Source organism: Bos taurus, chromosome 22 (assembly GCF_002263795.3).
Source record: "Bos taurus isolate L1 Dominette 01449 registration number 42190680 breed Hereford chromosome 22, ARS-UCD2.0, whole genome shotgun sequence".
Classification (NCBI taxonomy): Eukaryota; Metazoa; Chordata; class Mammalia; order Artiodactyla; family Bovidae; genus Bos; species Bos taurus.
The window spans coordinates 858,751-880,735 of record NC_037349.1 but is presented as its reverse complement, the minus strand read 5'-3'; the positions used below and the strand labels follow the sequence as shown (position 1 = coordinate 880,735).

General features: G+C 45.4%; 1 long non-coding RNA gene across 2 annotated transcripts in view; it reads right to left on the bottom strand.

Annotated features, from left to right (window-relative positions):
- LOC112443455 (uncharacterized) overlaps nucleotides 1–17,873 on the bottom strand; it is a 29,970-nt gene extending 12,097 nt beyond the window's left edge. Inside the window, exons 1-5 of one of the 2 annotated variants that reach the window (XR_009492316.1) lie at nucleotides 16,992–17,873; nucleotides 15,873–16,024; nucleotides 15,177–15,335; nucleotides 1,250–13,503; nucleotides 92–191 (exon numbers count right to left, since the gene is read on the bottom strand). This is a non-coding gene — a long non-coding RNA (uncharacterized lncRNA). The remainder of the gene's footprint in view (nucleotides 1–91; nucleotides 192–1,249; nucleotides 13,504–15,176; nucleotides 15,336–15,872; nucleotides 16,025–16,991) is intronic. The other variant, XR_003031827.2, reaches the window with a different exon arrangement.
- Nucleotides 17,874–21,985: the final 4,112 nt, after the last annotated feature.

Below are 21,985 nucleotides of genomic sequence, written 5' to 3'. Positions count from 1 at the left end.
GAAAAGACTGTGTTACAAACTAATTCCCTTCCACGCCAAGGTACATGAAAAAATGCTATAAAAGAGAGAGAAGAAGACATCACTATGTTACCTTTCAAGGCTAAAATGCAAGGAGAACTTGCCATAGCCCCAAGTCCAAATGGTCTTGCAATTTCAGGGCCAGTAGTGGTGGGCAAGGACAGTAAGACCATCTGTGATGGGAATGTGTGGCAGAAAGAAGCAGATTTACAAAGCTGTAACAATTTGAACAACGAAATAAGCAATGATTGTAACAGATTAGAGCTCATTGAATCAAATAGGAGTTGATGAGTCCATACTAATAAAAGACATATATATAAGAAGTGAAAGCTCTTTATTAAAGTAGAATGCCAACTCATAAATACAGAATAAAGATGGAAACCTCATGGTGTTGACACTCACACTGAGAGTGCAAATGCAGTGCACTAAGCCTGCTGGCACCTTTACACACATCAACACAACAGCTGCAAACCACCAGCTGCCCACTCTCCCCGTCAGGCACACAGTCATGAACAAAGAAATGTGACACCAATGACAAGTGATGTCAGTTTCTCTCAAAAATAATCTTGATAAATGGGGGGGGGGGCGGTGGGAAGGTATCAATTTCACTAAGTCTGGGCCAATAATACACGTCCTTTACTATTGCGTGAGGTGGAATGAGGGGGCTGGGTGAGGCACGGGCACCTTGTGCTGAAGGGTGATGGTCATGGCACCGAGGAGCCTGGTGCTGGATGGGGTTCGGGGGTGGAGCTGGCCAGCTTTCTCACGGACACCAGTCTTATTTGAAAGAATTTATAGACAAATTCGCACTTTGGGTATTAGGGAGACATTTTCTCAAAAACTGAGAAACCAAGCCTGAAGCTTCAAAGGAAATAACAGAGCAAGAGTTCCCAATGAGAAATTTCAAGCTTTTCAACAAAAACTGGAATATTGGAAAACTTGAATCTGCCACCATAAGCTTGTCTGTTTCCCAGTATCTAATTACTTCTGTAATGAGATCAGTGGTGATAGAAACTGATGTGATATTTTGGTATTGTAACATGAAGTGTGTCAATATTTGAAAAACTTCAAACTCAAGAATCCAGTATTTTCCAAATGACCAAAGTCACAAAATGTGACAAAACAATACAATGGTAAAACATCTATTCGAACTGCAAGATAGAAAAATGGATTTTAATGTAACAGACTATAAAAATTTAATTGATGTTTCAAATTCCACATTGCAACTAACCTTTTAAGAAATTACTGATGTTGAGTTTTGGTGTAATATCGAAAAAGAAGACCTGTAATTTTCCAAAGTAGATATTTATTAATAAATACTCATCCTTTTTGTGGATTTTCTGCAAACATATCTGCCATAATAGCATACTACAACAAATCAAAGAGGTGTGCAAAAATACAAAACAGAGCCACTTTTCTCACTAAACTTTCTTTCGAAATATTATTTTTCCTAAAATTTTTCATTTATGGTAACATGCAATTAGTTTATTATTGTTATTTTAAATGAATTAGTAAATAGGTTAAAGGTTTCCTACCTGTAATTTCTTCTTCAATAAATACTGAGAGTTCTAAACCATATTAACAAAAGCTCTTTGGAGCCCTTAGTAAGTTTTAAAAATGAAAGGGGAGGACATTCCTGGTGGTCCAGTGGTTGAGAATCTACCTTCCAGTGCAGGGGACGTGGGTTTGATCCCTGGTTGGGGACTAAGATCCACATGCCTTTGGGTAACTAAGCCCAGGCGTTGCAACCACTGAGTACGCTCACTCTCGATCCCGTGCCCAGCAACAAGAGAAGCCCCACCCACCGAAAACAGAGAAAGCCCATGTGCCTCAGTGGAGAGCCAGTGCAGCCAAAAAATAAAAATAAAAGGAGTCCTGAAACTTAGAAGTTTAAAAGTTGTTGCCTCGGGGAAAAGTATGCTTTAGGAAAAGGTATTTTCTTTCTTGCTGATTCCTCAGAAACATTGATCTGCTAACGATTTGGAACTCTGCAGAATTCTGGGAGAGAGAGATGGCCTATTTAGCCTCGCTCAGCCTTATCTGACCCCACAGACCCTGTCTGTGAGCTCACAGTGTGAGCATCTCCCCACAGACAGAAACAGTGGAGACAGGAGCACAGGCTCTGCCACGAACTTGCCGTGTGGCCCACACCAAACCCTAACACTTTGTAAATCCAAACCTAACACCCTGCGCAGCGGCACATCAACACTCCCACCTGCATGTGACTTGGACTGAGCTGTCTTCCCAAAATCACACGTGGACGCCCAGGACCTGAATGAGGGGGTCCAGAGAGGCATCATTTGGGGATGAGGCCTTTGGGAGGTGGCTGGTTTAGATGGGATCCTGAGGGTGGGGCCCCCATGGTGGATTAGTGCCGTTATAAGAAGAGTCACCAGAGACCTGGCTTCCCCGACCCCACTCATGAGCACAGCCAGAAGGCAGCCATCTGCTGCCACGAAGAGGGCTTGCCAGGAACTGAATCTGCTGGCACCTTGATCTTGGACTTCCAGTCTCCAGAACTGTGAGAAACAAATGTCTATTGTTTCAGCCTCAAGAATGTGGTGTTTTGTGACAGCAGCCCTAGCTGGCTAAGACACACACGCCTATGACGAGGACTGGCAGCGCTGTGCGATAACATACATGAGCTCCGTGTCCCTGCTCAAGTGAGCGTCCTCAGCTAAACTCTTTTCTAAATGTTTTAAATGCATTTTTAATCAGAATAACATGTACACGTTTTCTAAAAACCAACTAGTGAGAGACACTGATAAAGAAAACCATTGTCCCCGCCTACATTCCCCCCATCAGCCCTGCTCTCTAGAGCAACCTGATTCAATCATTTCTGATTCGGCTCTGCAGTTGCCTCTGATATTGCCTCCAATAACAAACTCACAGAGCTATTTCTGGACTCATCAGCTCTATGTATTATCCATTAGCTCTCTGTTATGCTGAATGATGGTTTTGTTTTCCTGTATACTCAATATCTTTCTCCATAACACATTCATCTACTATATACAAATACATATGTATATGAAATATAAGTGTATAATACGTTTTCAATGTATCTCTTGTTACTTTATAAATTTAAATTATATCTTTACATCTCTATTTCTTCTTTCACTAATTATAGGCATGTTGCATTTCTCTCTTTTCAAAATGTAATACCAACACTCATTTATTAATCAAAGTCAAATGGAAAATACATCTGCTCTGATTTGTAATTTAGGCTCCCTAGCTGTCAGAGATGGAGTAGGCAATGGCACCCTACTTCAGTACTCTTGCCTGGAAAATCCCATGGATGGAGGAGCCTGGAAGGCTGCAGTCCAAGGGGTCGCTGAAGGTCGGACACAACTGAGTGACTTCACTTTCACTTTCACTTTCATGCATTGGAGAAGGAAATGGCAGCCCACTCCAGTATTCTTGCCTTGAGAATCCCAGGGACAGGGGAGCCTGGTGGGCTGCCATCTATGTGGTCGCACAGAGTCGGACATGACTGAAGCGACTTAGCAGCAGCAGCAGCAGCTGTCAGAGATGGTAAGCATCACCTGGGCATCTTGTTTTCTTTATGTCTTAGTGTTTTTTAGGTCTACTGCAAAATGTCTATTGTCTCAGTGGTGAGAGCTGTTGAAACCCAGACTGCATCTGTGGCCAGGCTCTGTCACAGCATCCGCAGGGCACCTTCACAACATCCATGGCCTGCACCTTGGAGAAACTTGTGTGTGTCCCAGGAACCCTCTTCTCCCATGTCTGTGAAGACGTGATCTTTCCAGGGCTGAGAACTGTTATCCTCCAGGAACTCTCTTCAGAGATCTCCCAACATGGACCCACTGTCTCCTGGACCCCATGGCTTCTTTTCTTATTTGGTCCTTGTTTTTGCCATAGCACAGCCTTGCGGTAGCTTCCCAGGATAGACGCAGAGGAGTAAATGTGGACGTCCTGCCCTGCTAATGAACATCTTTCAAGGGCCTGGGAAGGAAGGGCCTTTGCCTTATATTGACGTGATTGTGTGTGTTTACAAATTCTTCAAAAATTAGATACTTTAACAGCAATTGTTTAGGGCAACATCTCTCTTCTGCCTGCCCTCTGTCACATTCTCCACCTTCCTGAGTGCTGGTGAAAGTGTTAGTCATTCTGTCATGTCTGACTCTTTGCGGCCCCATGGACTGTGGCCCACAAGGCTCCTCCTGTCCATGAGATTTTTCAGGCAAGAATACTGGAGTGGTAGCCATTCCCTTCTCCAGGGGATCTTCCCAACCCAGGGGTCAAACCTGGATCTATGGCATTGCAGGCAAACACTTGTCTTCATTTGCTTGTATGCAGCGGCTTGTCTGAGCCACCAGGGAATCCCCTTGTGTCAGTGGAGCTGCCTGAATGCACGTTTACAGTGTGGCTCAGGGAAGCTGAATGGTGGACACTCTGAGTTGCTGCACCTCCATTTCCAGGCAGAGCTGGGTTCTTGCAAGCCAGGAGCAACCCCACTCACCATGTCCTCTCTGTCTCCATCAGGCGTCACCCCTGCAGGGCCTGAGGTTATGTCCCAGTAGGAACACTTATTTTCCTATATTACCAATCAGATCAGATCAGATCAGATCAGTCGCTCAGTCGCTCAGTCGTTCCGACTCTTTGCAACCCAATGAATCGCAGCATGCAGGCCTCCCTGTCAATCACCAACTCGCGGAGTTCACTGAGACTCACGTCCATCGAGTCAGTGATGCCATCCAGCCATCTCATCCTCTGTCATCCCCTTCTCCTCTTGCCCCCAATCCCTCCCAGCATCAGAATCTTTTCCAATGAGTCAACTCTTCGCATGAGGCGGCCAAAGTACTGGAGTTTCAGCTTCAGCATCATTCCTTCCAAAGAAATCCCAGGGCTGATCTCCTTCAGAATGGACTGGTTGGATCTCCTTGCAGTCCAAGGGACTCTCAAGAGTCTTCTCCAACACCACAGTTCAAAAGCATCAATTCTTCGGTGCTCAGCCTTCTTCATAGTCCAACTCTCACATCCATACATGACCACAGGAAAAACCATAGCCTTGACTAGATGAACCTTTGTTAGCAAAGTAATGTGTCTGCTTTTGAATATGCTCTCTAGGTTGGTCATAACTCCCTTCCAAGGAGTAAGGCGCAGGAGGGCCTAGAGGAGCTATCCCACGTTGAAGATCAGGAAGGGCGGCGGTAAGGAGATATCCCTCATCCAAGGTAAGGAGCAGCGGCTGTGCTTTGCTGGAGCAGCCATGAAGAGATACCCCACGCCCAAGGTAAGAGAAACCCAAGTAAGATGGTAGGTGTTGCAAGAGGGCATCAGAGGGCAAACACACTGAAACCATACTCACAGAAAACTAGTCAATCTAATCACACTAGTACCACAGCCTTGTCTAACTCAATGAAACTAAGCCATGCCTGTGGGGCCACCCAAAATGGGCAGGTCATGGTGGAGAGATCTGACAGAATGTGGTCCACTGGAGAAGGGAATGGCAAACCACTTCAGTATTCTTGCCTTGAGAACCCCATGAACAGTATGAAAGGCAAAATGATAGGATACTGAAAGAGAAACTCCCCAGGTCAGTAGCTGCCCAATATGCTACTGGAGATCAGTGGAGAAATAACTCCAGAAAGAATGAAGGGATGGAGCCAAAGCAAAAAGAATACCCAGCTGTGGATGTGACTGGTGATAGAAGCAAGGTCCGATGCTGTAAAGAGCAATATTGCATAGGAACCTGGAATGTCAGGTCCATGAATCAAGGCAAATTGGAAGTGGTCAAGCAACAGATGGAAAGAGTGAATGTCGACATTCTAGGAATCAGTGAACTGAAATGGACTGCAATGGGTGAATTTAACTCAGATGACCATTATATCTACTACTGCGGGCAGGAATCCCTCAGAAGAAATGTAGTGGCCATCAAGGTCAACTGCAAGTCCAAAATGCAGTACTTGGATGCAATCTCAAAAACGACAGAATGATTTCTGCTCGTTTCCAAGGCAAACCATTCAATATCACAGTAATCCAAGTCTATGCCTCAACCCAGTAACGCTGAAGAAGCTGAAGTTGAACGGTTCTATGAAGACTTACAAGACCTGTTAGAACTAACACCCCCAAAAGATGTCCTTTGCACTATAGGGGACTGGAATGCAAAAGTAGGAAGTCAAGAAACACCTGGAGTAACAGGCAAATTTGGCCTTGGAATGCGGAATGAAGCAGGGCAAAGACTAATAGAGTTTTGCCAAGACAATGCACTGGTCATAGCAAACACCCTCTTCCAACAACACAAGACAAGACTCTATACATGGACATCACCAGATGGTCAACACTGAAATCAGATTGATTATATGCTTTGCAGCCAAAGATGGAGAAGCTCTATACAGTCAGCAAAAACAAGACCAGGAGCTGACTGTGGTTCAGACCATGAACTCCTTATTGCTAAATTCAGACTTAAATTGAAGAAAGTAGGGAAAACCATTAGACCATTCAGGTCTGACCTAAATCAAATCCCTTATGATTATACAGTGAAAGTGAGAAATAGATTTAAGGGCCTAGATCTGATAGATAGAGTGCCTGATGAGCTATGGAATGAGGTTCGTGACATTGTACACGAGACAGGAATCAAGATCATCCCCATGAAAAAGAAATGCAAAAAAGCAAAATGGCTGTCTGGGGAGGCTGTACAAATAGCTGTGAAAAGAAGAGAAGCAAAAAGCAAAGGAGAAAAGGAAAGATATAAACATCTGAATGCAGAGTTCCAAAGAATAACAAGAAGAGATAAGAAAGCCTTCTTCAGCGATCAATGCAAAGAAATAGAGGAAAACAACAGAATGGGAAAGACTAGGGATCTCTTCAAGAAAATCAGAGATACCAAAGGAACATTTCATGCAAAGATGGGCTCGATAAAGGACAGAAATGGTATGGACCTAACAGAAGCAGAAGATATTAAGAAGAGATGGCAAGAATACACAGAAGAACTGTACAAAAAAGATCTTCATGACCCACATAATCACGATGGTGTGATCACTGACGTAGAGCCAGACATCCTGGAATGTGAAGTCAAGTGGGCCTTAGAAAGCATCACTATGAACAAAGCTAGTGGAGGTGATGGAATTCCAGCTGAGCTATTCCAAATCCTGAAAGATGATGCTGTGAAAGTGCTGCACTCAATATGCCACCAAATTTGGAAAACTCAGCAGTGGCCACAGGACTGGAAAAGGTCAGTTTTCATTCCAATCCCAGAGAAAGGAAATGCCAAAGAATGCTCAAACTACTGCACAATTGCACTCATCTCACACGCTAGTAAAGTAATGCTCAAAATTCTCCAAGCCAGGCTTCAGCAGTATGTGAACTGTGAACTTCCTGATGTGCAAGCTGGTTTTAGAAAAGGCAGAGGAACCAGAGATCAAATTGCCAACATCTGCTGGATAATGGAAAAAGCAAGAGAGTTCCAGAAAAGCATCTATTTCTGCTTTATTGACTGTGCCAAAGCCTTTGACTGTGTGCATCACAATAAACTGGAAAATTCTGAAAGAGATGGGAATACCAGACTACCTGATCTGCCTCTTGAGAAATTTGTATTCAGGTCAGGAAGCAACAGAACTGGACATGGAACAACAGACTGGTTCCAAATAGGAAAAGGAGTTCGTCAAGGCTGTATATTGTCACCCTGTTTATTTAACTTATATGCAGAGTACATCATGAGAAACGCTGGACTGGAAGAAACACAAGCTGGAATCAAGATTGCCAGGAGAAATCTCAATAACCTCAGATATGCAGATGGCACCACCCTTATGGCAGAAAGTGAAGAGGAACTAAAAAGCCTCTTGATGAAAGTGAAAGTGGAGAGTGAAAAAGTTGGCTTAAAGCTCAACATTCAGAAAACGAAGATCATGGCATCTGGTCCCATCACTTCATGGGAAATAGATGGGGAAACAGTGTCAGACTTTATTTTTCTGGCCTCCAAAATCACTACAGATGGTGACTGCAGCCATGAAATTAAAAGATGCTTACTCCTTGGAAGGAAAGTTATGACCAAACTAGATAGCATATTCAAAAGCAGAGACATTACTTTGCCAACAAAGGTTCATCTAGTCAAGGCTATGGTTTTTCCTGTGGTCATATTACCAATAGGAAATAACAAATTCTGATCAACCACAGCGAAAGGACTGAATGTTTCTAATTGCTCTGTAAAAATAATGTAAGACTTTTGTCATATGAAGAAGCAATCAAAAAGTATGAGGAAAATGAGGTATAAAAGTATAACAGAAATCAAAAAAAAAAGTATAATAGAAATCAGTCAATGAAATGAACTTTTTCTGGACTTTATAATATTTAAAGCTAATATTTTATTTAGTTGTAACTTCTTGTACGATTCTAAGTAACTACTTACTTTGTACCTAATTATGGAGTAGCAATTTTTTAATGTTTTTCTTAAAGAGAGTCCCCTAGGTTGTACAGACGTCAGGTCCTGCCAAAACTGAATCCATCATTGTATTGCAAGTAAATTTTCTGAAGCCTTGCAATTCTGAAAATAACTCATATTTGACAGATAACATGGCTAAGTAAGAAATTTTGGTTTGAATTTTTGTTTCTCAGATGCCCAAAGGCATTGAATCAGAAGAGAGTACCATGTTAATTCGTTTCCCTCGTTTGGTAGAGTGGGGTGGGGAGTGGGCAGGATGGACAGTCCGCTGGCCTACACTAACCACAGCCACACCTATTATTAAAATAGAGATTCTTTTGCACCAGTTGGTAGATGGTCAGCATCCTGTGAGCCCCCACCCCTACCCCAGCATGTCCCAGCACCTGCAGCCTCTCCTCTTTGATCTCTAAACCTTTCCACCATCCAAACAGTTAAAGGGCCAGCAGGGTCCCACCTGAAAGTGCTTCCAGAAAATCCATTCTGATGGGCCAGTGCCCAGGCCATACCTAGTGTTAAATATGTTGAATCCTGCCCCTGGATGGTGGGATTTTGTTGTTACTGTTGGTATTTATTTTACTCTGGAAGCCACTAATATTTTCTTTTGTCATATGAGTTCTGAAATTTCATAGTAATGCGGGCTGTATAAGCCTCTTTCTTTTCACTGTGCTGGGTTCCCCACCGTGGAGATCTTCTCCTATCAGGCCAGAAATTGCCCTGATCCCTTTTCTGCAGGAAGGCTTGTTTTAATTGTAATCCATGTTCAGCTTGCAATGGGATTTTAAATTCTTTCCTTAGGGAATTACCCTGAGACTGAGGCTCTAGTTTACTTCCAGAAAACACCATGCACTATTAGGCAGGAAGCTGGGTCCTCCTATGAGGCCCCCATCCTGCCCACCTGGGTTTGATCCCTGGGTCAGGTAGATCCCCTGGAGAAGGGAATGGCAGGCAACCCAGTCCAGTATTCTTGCCTGGAGAATCCCATGGACAGAGGACCCTGGTAAGCTACAGTCCATGGGGTCACAAAGAGTCTGACATGACTGAGCAACTTTCTTTTCCTTTCCACCTTCTCTCTAAAGTTTTCACAGATGCACACACACCCCCATCCTTGCCAAACAAATGTCTCACTCAGCCAGAACTTCACCTTAGTCTGCATATGTAACTCTATCTTCAGCTACCCTCACGCGCCTGTCCCTTCTGGGTTCCAAGCCCCTGCACTTACTTGGCTGTGAACACAGCACGGGAGGAAAACACGGTGGCTCCGTGGTAAAGAACCTGCCTCAATGCAGGAGATGAAAGAGGTGCAGGCTCGATTCCTGGGCTCCCCTAGAGAAGGAAACGGTAACCGACTCCAGTATTCTTGCCTGGGAAAGCTCGTGGACAGAGGAGCCTGGTGGGCTCCATGGAGTCACAAAAAGTCAGACGCTACTGAGCGTACACACACACACCATTCAGTTGGAGACAATGGGAAGAGAGCTGGTTCTTTGAAGGGCACAACATCTCCTTGGGTAAAAAGGTCTAAAAGAGAAGAGAACCAGAGCCTTGAATATTTTTCATGATAGGGCCTTAATTATATTTAAGTTTTGATGAAACTTTACATCTGAATTTCTGAAAAGTTGGATTAGTAAGAGCCTTTTACTCTGGTTTTACCATCAAGTGTGATTACAGATTCACCCCCTTTCAGCCCACACATGACCCAACTTTAAGGTTAAAGAAGGAGGATCAGGCAAAGGGATCATTTCACATTGCACCAAGTGAAAGAAACTCACAGATTGTAAAAACAGGAGGCTGCCGGCACTGCCAAGGACAGTGGCCATGATCCCCCCATGATTCCAAATGGTTTAGGCCTCAGAACTTGGAGGCCAGCCAAGGAGAGTCTGTCTCTCCATTCCAGCTCCCACCCCTACAGGCAGGAGCCTTGACCTGGCCTCTGAACCACATCCCAAGGGCTGGGCCCAGGCATGCCTCGTTGTTTTGTCTAAGTTTGATCAGGAATGAGTAGAAGGCCCAGCAACTACCTTCTCCCTAGATAAAAACACTTCATCAGCTTTTGTTTGGCAAAGCAGGAACATAGAAAAAATCGACTTTCTTATCCCTCTAGGAGCAGCTCTGCACCCCATGCCCTGATCTCTGTCTCCTTTGCTCCTTATCCTATGTTGGAAGTCTTGGAGCTCAACTGTTTGACAGGAGAGCAGGGCCAGTTAAATGTAAGGCTCAAATAAAGGTTTGAATATCTAGAGAGATAAATCAGGGATCCAAATCTGACCTCTGTTGCCAGAAATTCAATATCCCTTTGTGTCAAAACTAGAATATTTTAAGAATCAAGTTACCAATTATTTATTTATTTTCTTTGATATAAGAAATTAATGGAAATCTTAAGAGAGAAACTAAAATTTTTAAAAGGCCTCAAATCATGGAATTTGAGGGTTTTTTCAATTATAAACATAATGCATATAGAAAAATTACAACAAAAAACTTTAAGAGCTAATTTTCTTGGGTCTCTTCTGTGTGTACATGTTATGAGACTTTGTTTAAAAAAATAAAACTTAAAGTTTAAAAATTTAAATTAAAAATTTTTTAATTTAAATAAAAGTTTTGATCATCCACCAAAGCCCCTGTTTTTTCTCTTTGGTTGCACCTGCCATCTCCAGCACACAGCCTTTAACTCTTGATCCAAAAGTTGCTGTTCTAATTCCAGCCATAACATCCACATTCCGGGCAAAAAGGAGACAAAGGCAGGAAAGGGTGTGCTCCTGTTCTGGAGGACACTTCTCAGAACACCTATATCCCTTTGGTGCCCTGTACTCACAGAGCCATGCTCTCTGGGGGGTGAGGTCTGTTCTCATGGCCACATGCCCAGCTAAACACCCTGAGTTCATTTACTGTAGAAAAATGAGAGAACAGACATTGGATAGTACCTTGGAATTTGGAGCAAATTCCAAGGAGAATCTTTGTTAGATCAGCAAAGGAATGAAAGTGAATACACAAATTATAGAAGTCACTCTACATAAGAAAAGAAGTGACTTGAAGTCTGGGAAGACAGGGCTGAAGCCAGCTCAGCTAGAGAGGCCCAGACAAGCAGACTTACAGGTGGAGTGATGAGGCTGCTGACTCCAGGAAAGAGTTCCGGGGGAAAGAAAAAATTGTAGAGGATTTTGTAAGAAGGGGTTTGCCAGGTTAACTCTCTACACCTCCATGAGTGTTGACATGGTGCAGAGCTGACCTGATGCAGTGAAGAAGTGCATCCTGGTTTTCAGGAGGCGTGCAGTTGGGGTGCAGCAAAGCATAGCTGCTGGAAACACCAGAGTTTGTATGTTTTCTGAGGGAGTAATGGACACGTGCTGGGAGAGATCGCTGAATGGAGAACTCTCTCTAGGCCTAGTCCCATTGATGAAACTGTTGGAGAAGACTCTACTGCTAAGTCACTTCAGTCGTGTCCGACTCTGTGTGACCCCATAGATGACAGCCCACCAGGCTCCCCTGTCCCTGGGATTCTCCAGGCAAGAACACTGGAGTGGGTTGCCATTTCCTTCTCCAATGCATGAAAGTAAAAAGTGAAAGTGAAAGTGAATTCGCTCACTCGTGTCCAACTCTTAGTGACCTCGTGGACTGCAGCCTACCAGGCTCCTCCATCCATGGGATTTTCCAGGCAAGAGTACTGGAGTGGGTTGCCATTGCCTTCTCCAGGAGAAGACTCTAGAGAGTCCCTTAAACAGCAAGGAGATCAAACCAGTCAATCCTAAAGGAAATCAACCCTGAATACTCATTGGAAGGACTGATGCTGAAGCTGAAGCTCCAATACTTTGGCAACTTGATGTGAAGAGCCAACTCATTGAAAAGACCCTGATGCTGGAAAAGATTGAAGGCAGAAGGAAAAGAGGGTGGCAGAAGATGAGATGGTTGGATGGCACCATCAGCTCAATGGACATGAGTTTGAGCAAACTCCAGGAGATGGTGAAGGACAGGGAAGCCTGCCGTGCTGCAGTCCATGAGATCACAAAGAGTTGGACATGACTGAGTGACAACAACAGCAGTGATGAAAACAGGATATGGAGCATTTCTGCAGCCCACACTGTCCACATGAGTGTTGGGAGATTCCTTCTGGTCGGTCATGGGGTCCAGAGCATCCGAGGGGCTGCTGCCTAGCATCCCAGTGTGTGCGGCCACCTTCCTGGAGCTGCAGACAGTGGACAATGTGAGTCCACATGCCTCTTACCCCTCCCTCCTGTACTGATGTGGGGGGGGGAATGAGAGGGAAATGTATGATCTAGAACTAACTTCCTACTCCCCTTACTAACAGTGATGTGAGTCAACGTTTCCTGGGAAATTGGGGTAGGGTCTTCTTCTGTTATCACCCTACAGAGCTGTTGTTCATCTTTGTCATGGATCCTCATGAGTTTTCTATTAGAAGAAAGGAAAGAGTGTTTGTTTTATGCATTACGCATCCCGCAACCCAAGGGCAGGAACTGCTGGGTAGTGGGGGAGAGTATTCTAGGTAGAAATAACACGGGAAAAGATGGAATTAGGAAGACAAAGCCCCAGATCAGGAATTAAGAACAGACTGATGGCATGGAGTGCAGTGAAAGGTGACTCTTAGGGAGATCTAAGGCTCTGCTTGGGTGCTAGCTCGTCAACTAGAAGCAGCCGCTCTCCTGGGTGCAGGAACTGAGGATAAGAACACATCGATTAGCTAATAATGTTGGCCCCACAGGTGCAGAAAGAGAAGAGGCAGGGAAGGACATGAAAACCTCACCACAAACCTGAGACAAGCATGCCTGGGGCCTTGGAGACACGAGAGGAATTCTGCAATCTATCTGAGGAACTGACCTTAGAACAGACACCAAGTCCGTCTCGTGACTGCAGGGTCCTGGGCTGCACTGGCCTCAAAATTCAGGGCACATCCCCCTCTCTTAACAGGAGGTGGTGGGGTGGAATGTAATCCCTGGGACTGTCTTTGCCTTAGGAAAGCAAGGAAGAGTCAGGGCTCGTACAGGAGGGACCACAGTGACCTGGGAGGTGGAGGGATGTCTTCCAGCTGCTTACCTGAGTGACAGTGATGATGATGACACTGAAGAAGCAAGGCTGCTCTGAGAAGTCGGCAGGAAGGAGCAGAAGGGGACACAGATAAGGACATGCATTTCCAGACTCCCCCCAGCATGGTCTGCATTTCCCCACAGCAATTGGTTATGGGGGAGCTTTCCTGATCAAGCTTCAACTCTTCACGTGACCCAGACATTTGAGAGGTAGCTTTGTATTGCGGTCCACTGTCCTTTTGGTGAAGGAACTTAAGGCCCCCTGGGGTCGGGCTGATAGCACAAGGTGTCTGTTTATTTATCTGGCTCTGTTGGATCTTAGCTGTGACGTGTGGAATCATTATTGTGTCACTCAGGGTCTTCTGTCGTGGCACACAGACTCTCTAGTTGTGGCTCGAGGGCTCAGTAGTTGCCGCACACAGACGTAGTTACCTCATGGCATGTGGGATCTTAGTTCTCCAGTCAGGAATCAAACCTGTATACCCTGTATTGCAAGGTGGACTCTTAACCACTGGACCACCAGGGAAGTCTCCCTAAGTCTTCTTCTCAAAAGGTGGTATTTTTGGATGCTGCTAAGCTGCTAAGTCACTTCAGTCGTGTCCGACTCTGTGTGACCCCATAGACAGCAGCCCACCAGGCTTCCCCGTCCCTGGGATTCTCCAGGCAAGAACACTGGAGTGGGTTGCCATTTCCTTCTCCAACGCATGAAAGTGAAAAGTGAAAGTGAAGTCGCTCAGTCATGTCCGACTCTGTTTGACCCCATGGACTGCTGCCTACCAGGCTCCTCCGTCCATGGGATTTTCCAGGCAAGAGTACTGGAGTGGGGTGCCATTGCCTTCTCCATTTTTGGATGAGATCCATGAAATTCCATGCATTCCTAGCGATTCTCTCTCACACCCCAAAGTAAAGCGGCTTTTATTGTCCTGCCTGTGTCTGTGGATCTTATATATGCCTGTAAACTCTGACTGGGGGGGTCCTCAAATCCCCTGGGCCATTTCTCAAAGGCTCGGGACCTGCCACAGAAAACCTTCCCCTGAACCTGTGCTGACCATTCAGGCTTCCTGAAGGATATGTTCAAAAGACCCCTAAAGTAACAGTATGACCTTAGAAATGTAACAGTGCAAAACTGTTACATTTCAATTCTATTCATCCAAATTTTTTCTGAGGATCAACAGTGGTTTCAGAGGTTTGGTTTCCTGTCATCAGATATCAACTCCCTGATACTGGTGGAGTACCTAGAAAAGACTGAAGATTTATTGAAACTAAGATCTTTTCAAATGAAAAGATGAATAGAATTCCCTGTTTTAGTGGAAGTCACCCCCCTTTTCCAGTGCCCTTTGGGACCCCGTCAGCATTCTGGGCCTCATCACCCATCTCCACAGTGACAGTCTTTCAACCTCAATCCACATCCCCTGCCAGTTCCAGTGTTGGCCTGGAAACTGGTGTGAAGAAGCCTGCTTGCTTATTTGCTCACTAATTATAAATAAAGCCCAGATGTTTTGTCTAAGGGCACGGTGAAAAAAGTGACCTTCCAGCCTCTGATGTCTAACTGGCCCAACTGGGCCATGTGTTTTTGAGTTCCTTTATTCCAAACATCCTATCAATTTCCTCAAAGCTAATTTTCCTTGAGCCTGCATTCCACAGTCCCTCCATGCCTGCCCCCTGGTAGACACTGCTTGGTTCATTTCTCATAAACTCTGATACCCACCATCCCCACTCCCTCTCACCTGGACCCCACATCTCCGTATCAATGTTCCGTGTCCGAATGCAGCAGGCCACATCTCATCCATTGGCTGGTCACAGTTTCATTCTCTCGCTGGCCCCTAAAGTCATTTGACTTTGTGATCCTGGTGCAGTTAATGGAGAAGATGTCCAACAACACAGTCCTGGAGAAGCCAGCCACCAAGGGGGTGAACAGCGGAAAGACAGTCAGTGAAACAGAAGAAACAGTCAGGCAGCTTCGCAAACATCAAAGGAAAGACAGTCAGCGAAACAGAAGAAACTGTCAGGCAGCTTCGCAAACATCAAAGGAGAGGAAAATTTCAAAACGGTAAAATTTTTTTTCAGAGGGACATCATGAAGCTATGGACTGAAAGTGTCTACTGTATAATTTTATTAAGTGGGCAGCTAGGCAGGGACACAGAAGAACTGGCTCAAGGAAAGCTGACAGTCCAGACCAGTAGGCAAGTGACACGTGAAGGTCACGACAGAGAGGATGGAACTTGGAATCTAGAAGCGCTCAAGCCGGCCAAAAGCTGGTTCTGCCGTTTATTACCATTTACTAGCTTTATGATCTGGGCAAAACAGCTCTGTTGTCCCTCAGTCGCCTCTTTTGCGAAATGAGTGTAATGAGGCCTTCCTCAGAAGGTAGTGGTGAGAGTGAAATAAAACAGCATTCAGCAAGTGCTGGTGTCATGCCTTACCTTCAGCATCTTGTTTTCAGTGTTATATACATTTCACCTGTTCACAGAATCATCATGTGATGACTTTTTTTGGTAATTTCAGCAGAAAATGGGCTTTTGCCTCCTGTTCAGCCTACGCAGTAAAGTGGTTTCAGATGCAAACTGTCCTGCGCCTGCCAATAACAACGGCCAGTCAACTCAGAGGGCCGGACGCCCCGCCTCTTCATCAGTTTGAGATCCTCTCTGCTCCCATCTCTCTCCCCCGCGGGTCCCACCCACATCTCACAGCCCTCTTTGTCTTCTCCTCAGGCTGCCGTGTCCCTTCTTGGACCCTAAAGGGAACTGACCTCTGTTTCCAACCCACACGCCTCTCAGCTTCTCTGAAAGTTTTTACTCCCCAGAGATTCTATCCACACTTGTGGCTTCACTTATAATTGCCTTGTGGAAAACACCCAAACAGGTACCTCCAGGCCTCTTCCCTCTCCCAAAATCCAAATGCACATCAGCTGCATGTATAAAGCAAATCTAATATCACCCTCCCACCCCAGCTTCCCCTCAAAGAGCAGCAAGATCCACATTTCACCAAACTTGCAGCATCACCACTGGCCCATCCTCCTGTACACACCCGCCTGCCAGGCCTGGTGGATTCCCCTGCCACTTCCCCTGCCACTTCCACAAAGGTTGTAGTCTCACTCACAACCTTTCCAACCTGCGAGATGCAGAGGAAGGGAAGGAGCAGGATGGGCAGAGGGAGGTAGGGGAAGGTGATTTTAGTGAAGATGCTCCTAGCACCCCCTCGGATTTAGCAACCTTGGTCTGAATTGACAGCACCCCCTGCAGGTGAGCCTGCGGGCCCAGGCCCAGTGCAAACAGGAAGTGCTCTTGATGCTTTGCAGGCTCACCCCACCCAGAGACCCAGGGGGCACGGCCAGGCCCTGGAACCAGGTCTCTAACAGGGCACTGCCCTGTTGCCCCACGCTAAACTGATCAGGGCCTTCCTGTTCAAGCACAAGACTATGCCCAGCAGGTCACCCATGGTCCAGGCACCAAGCCTCTGCTCTCATACTGACTCCAGTAATCTCCCAAACACTGCAGGACACTGGCCATCTCCAGCCCAAGCTAGTAGCCAAAAGCCCTCACCCGAGCACAGGTCCTCTTGGGTCGGTCCTCCTTGAGCTGGGCATCACCCTGGGCAGCTTCATGCAGTCTCATCTCATTCCCATGAAGGCCCTGCAAAGTGATCTAATTGTCACCAAGTTGAGCAGCTAGAAGGCGCAGGGAAGCGCTTCATCCCAGCTGTCTGCCTTCTTCCCTGGGAACCAAGCTTGGAAGCAGTGCCTTGTTTTAATGTGACACATTGCTCTAGAGAGGGAGTGAGTCCCGTGTGTTCTGCCCATTTTATCTCAGCACAAAGGGCAGTGTGTTCCTGTGCCTGGATGACAAGGACAGAACATTCAGTGGCCCCCCAGGGACTTAGCCAACACTGATGCTTCCCTAAATCTGGTTTTCAAAAGAGCTCCCCCTTGTCCCAGCTCTATCTAGTCCCACTTTAGAGTACATCATGATGTTTCGTATCTTTTTGTAAAAACCACATATTCAAATACTCATTCTCACAATCCACGAATGCCGTATCCCTATATTGTGTTAAATCTTGACACACTTCCAGTAATGCCTGGAGTAGAAACCGTTACTGAAAACATTCCCGGTCTCATGGTGCCCTCTGCTGGTAGAGCACAGAACATACAGCACAAGGGATCCGGGCCTCCCGTCTACAGGTGCTGAGGTTGAGAGCTCACTCAGCAGTGAAGAAGCTGAATTCCAGCCCCAACTCTTCTGCCGATTGACTCACTGGCATCCTGTCAGTGATGCCCCTCCTGGGTCTGTGCTGGAATGAAGAGCTTGAACTGGTGCTTCTACAGCCCTGCCTTCCTGGATATCAAGGGAACGAATCCAAGGTTTGGGAACCAGACCCTTTCACAACCTGCTGTAGAAGCCATAAAACTTCCTGAGCCACAATAACTTCAGGTCAATAAAATATCTCCTAACTCATCTTGACTTTTCAGCTTCCTGAGGGAACAGAGAGAAACCAGGGGCAGAGGAGGGCGGGCTGCTGAACCGTCCATACGTTGCCCACAGGCCCTCCGTCCTTCCCACAGTCCGAATCCCACTGCTCTTCCTGGGCCACGGCTATTCCACCGCTGCTCTTTACTTGTTTCCCTCGTAGGTGTGAAGGTTGTGCATTATCTAAAACATGGGACTCTTCCTGCATGTGAGAGCCATTGACAAGCTGTCCTGGAGACAGCACTGGGGTTAGTCTCTACGGGGGAGCAGGGCGATCCCAAAGGCCAGAGCCAAGCTTCAGCTCTGCTTCTGCCACGTTCCAGCTGGGTCCTGTGTCTCCACTTCTGAATTACTGAAAAATAGGGGTTTACTGAGGACCAAATGAGAAATGAATACAAAACTGCTTCATCAGCCCTGAAGAACTGGGCACATAGATGTGATCATTACACTGTGAAGCCATCAGATAACCTGGCATAGTCAGGCAGTAAAGAATGACTCAAAGTAAACTGAAAAAAATCCAAATTTATGCAAAAAATAAATGAGGAGCTCTTCAGTACTAATAGCAAGATTATCTCAGGGCATCATTTCCCAAAATAAGACTCCCTTGAGATTCTCCAAGGGGAAAAATGATTGCGTGGGAAAACGCTGTATTTCCTCCAGGGATATTCACAATGCCTGTCAAATTTTGCTATGAAATTTGTCAGTAAAAATGTTCAATTTTTAGAACTGTTTTGGATTTTGAATTTTTAGATAAGGATTTGTAAACCCGTATCAAAATCTATTTTCAAAAACCTTTCATGTTGATATATGGTAAAACCAGTACAATATTGTTAAGTTAGAAAATGAAATTTTAAAAAGTCACATAAAAAAATAAAAACCAAAAAAAAATAAAATAAAATAAAAACCTTTCAATCTGACTTGCTCCTATGTTTCTGGTCTCTTCAGAAGAAATGACTTCTAGATTGTTTTAGTCCATATTATTGTCAGTAATTTAGTAATCAAAGTAATCCTACTAACTAGGGTTGACTTAGGACTAAATTACCCAATGCAAATATACAAAGTGGTTATCTGTAAGTAGGCACCCAAGGGCTTCACGTGTGTGCTGTGATGGAAGGATTCCTTCCAGCTGCGGTCACTAGGAGGGACATTGCATAGAACAGCACTGCCTGAGGAAGGACTCAGACCACTCCTCACACTGCTATTCTGAACCTCAGATTAGGACTAGTGATCCGACAAGCGTAAATTAGAATCACAGGATAGACTAACTGAACTCAGGACTGACATGGAACGTGTAGGATGCATAGGTATGTTTAACTGAAAGATTATCGTAAGAAAGTCCTGGGAGAGACCCTGGACACGACTTTAGCTGGGGCAGGCAGAGTCATGTGTGAGTAACAGCGTTGAAAGCTTTTGGCAACAGACCCTCTTTCTTGCTTTTGTTGGTCGTCCGCGGTGGGCCCACTGCCCCCCTGTTCCATGCTCTTTTCTCTCAAACCCAAGGAAATGCTCCGTTCAGACAAGAGACCACGCTGGTCCTAGCCCTTCTGCTTGGAATGACTTCTGCCACTTTTTCTCACCCTTCGCTGGCCACAGTCAATCCCATGCTCACATCTGTTCCATGTGGTGGGGTCTACAATCCTTGGTGGGAAGAACAGCAAGTATTTTGAGCAACAAACAGTTTGCCACAGATACACAGGGTGAGACTGGCTCACAGTCTCAACTGAAATCTCTTCCCTTAGAATGTATTCTATTTGAAAATATTGCAAACAGGACAGAAAGCAGAGACAGCTCTAATATTTAAGTATGAGTACACTCATCAAGGACAAATAATACATTCTATTTTAAAGCCTGCATTTATGTTTTATCTGCTGCTGAACAATCAGAGTAAATAATCCTACTTAACAATTTCCCATAAAGTTTCACTCTTCAAAGCAGCAATATCCAGAACTCTATGAAGGTGAGAATCCCTTTTAAAGAGGTTACTTAATGGGTGATTTAGACAGAAGGTGCTGCCAAACAAGGTGATTCTTTTTCTTTTTTGTTTAGTATTCCATCTGCAAATGACTGGATGATGCCTTGCAAGGACATGCCTTGTCTGTCCTGCTCCACCACAGAGGTGCTAAGTGATCCCCAGTACTAACAGTCAAGGGAAAAGATGCAGATGCTGATTTTGTCAGCAAAATGAGGTTAAGATTTGGGGGGAGGTACTACAGCCCAGGGAGTAACTGGATCTCGAGGGCCCACCGCCTTCTTAGGCACCAGGAGGGCCCTGCCAACCTTCTCAGCTCCGAGTTCCCAGCCCTGTGGAACACAGGTCAGAGACAGGCTCCTACCACATACTCTCAGCCCAGATTTCTACTCCAAAGTATTACATATTTACATGTTAAATAAGTCATTATCAGGCTGGAATTATTTCTTCTTTCTCTCTTCATTTATTTCTGGTTGTGCTGGGTTTTCATTGCTGGCAGGCTTTTCTCTGGTTGTGGCACTCTAGGGCTACTCTGTAGCTGTGGTGCACCAGCTTCTCACTGTGGTGGTTTCCCTTCTTGCAGGGCACAGGCTCTGAGGCACGCAGGCTTCCACAGCTGTGGTGCGAGGGCTCACTAGTGGATTCCTGAGCACAGGCTCAATAGTTGTGGTGCGTGGGCTTAGTTGCTCTGCGGCATGTGGGATCTTCCCAGACCAGAGATTGGCAGGCGAATTTTTTTTACCACTGAGCCACCAGGGAAACCCTGGGATTATTTCTTCTTATTTTGAATACATTGAAAAGGACATGAAGGAGTGTGCTAAATCATCTTTATGACAGAAAGAAAATTTTCCTAGGAGAATGTGAATGGCAACTAAGATTGATGGCATCTCAGTAGTCACATAAATGAAGACCCCAAACTCAAGTTTATTTTGCTTATTATAAAGGAACATCTTTAAACTCAAATTTATTTTGAAAGGAACATCTTGGTAGGGAAAGCAAACTTATGCAATGGTAGGGAATCTACCTTGGACCAGAATAAACAAATGGAGGAAAATAATTGGGGGAAATACTGCTTATTTTTACCTGATAGATTTTCACTGTGATTTTGTTTTTCATATAATGTCGCTCTATAACCCTGTGAAGATTATTTTACCTCTGTGTGCTGTAGTTTCTCTATCAGGGAAAGCAAGAAGCCAAAAAAGATGGGATGAGTCAGAGGCTGCTTCCCAGTCCCAGTTCCACCACTGACTGCAGACGCGCAAGTCCCTGTGCTCCCGTGCAGGACCCATAGCACCAGGGTCAAGCAAATATCAGCACATATGTGGATCAAATGAGAAAATAAAACTGAAAGTCCTCCAAAAATTAAAAAGTAGTGTACAAATGATGGCAGCTTCATCTCACTCTCCCAAATCCTTACCAGATGGGACTTCAGCATCTGTCCACTCATGAAACATCTTCAGTTTTAGGCCTCGATGCAGTGATCATTAGGGTAAACACAGCCCTCAGGGTGCTGTGAGCCATGGAGGAGACACACATCAATGTAACCACACAAATACATCTGTGATCCTGTCACACAACCTCTTTTTGTCCATGTTCTTACTCCCCAGTCAGCTCTAACACCACGTGATCATCTCCACAGTGGTCCCACTCCCTTCCCCCACAGCAGGGGGCAGGAGCCCTGTGTGTGACGTTGTGTAAAATCTCCAGCCCAAGGTGATTATAAAAAGCACATGGAAATCAGTTCATTGTCATTGGACTCTCTGAGATAGGACACCCCGTACGTGTGCCCGGGTGGGTAGGCCATGTTGCTACAGCATGGTGCCCCAAGCATCTTACCTTTCTACCACTATCTCCGGCTGGGGGCATGGTTTCCTTGTTGTAGACAAACTATCTGTGCTCAAAAACCCTAACTCAGCCCTGGTCCTGTTCACCAATCACTCCTGCTGGATCCACTGTCTGAAAGAGTCCATGTCGAATTTCAGATTCAGAGCCCTTGAGTTACGGAGAGAGGCGTGTCACCCTGGCTCATTCAGTGCAGGTAGGCCTCTGGTTTCTTAGGTCTCTCAGGTAAAAGAACAAGTATTATCATTCCTCAAATAGACTA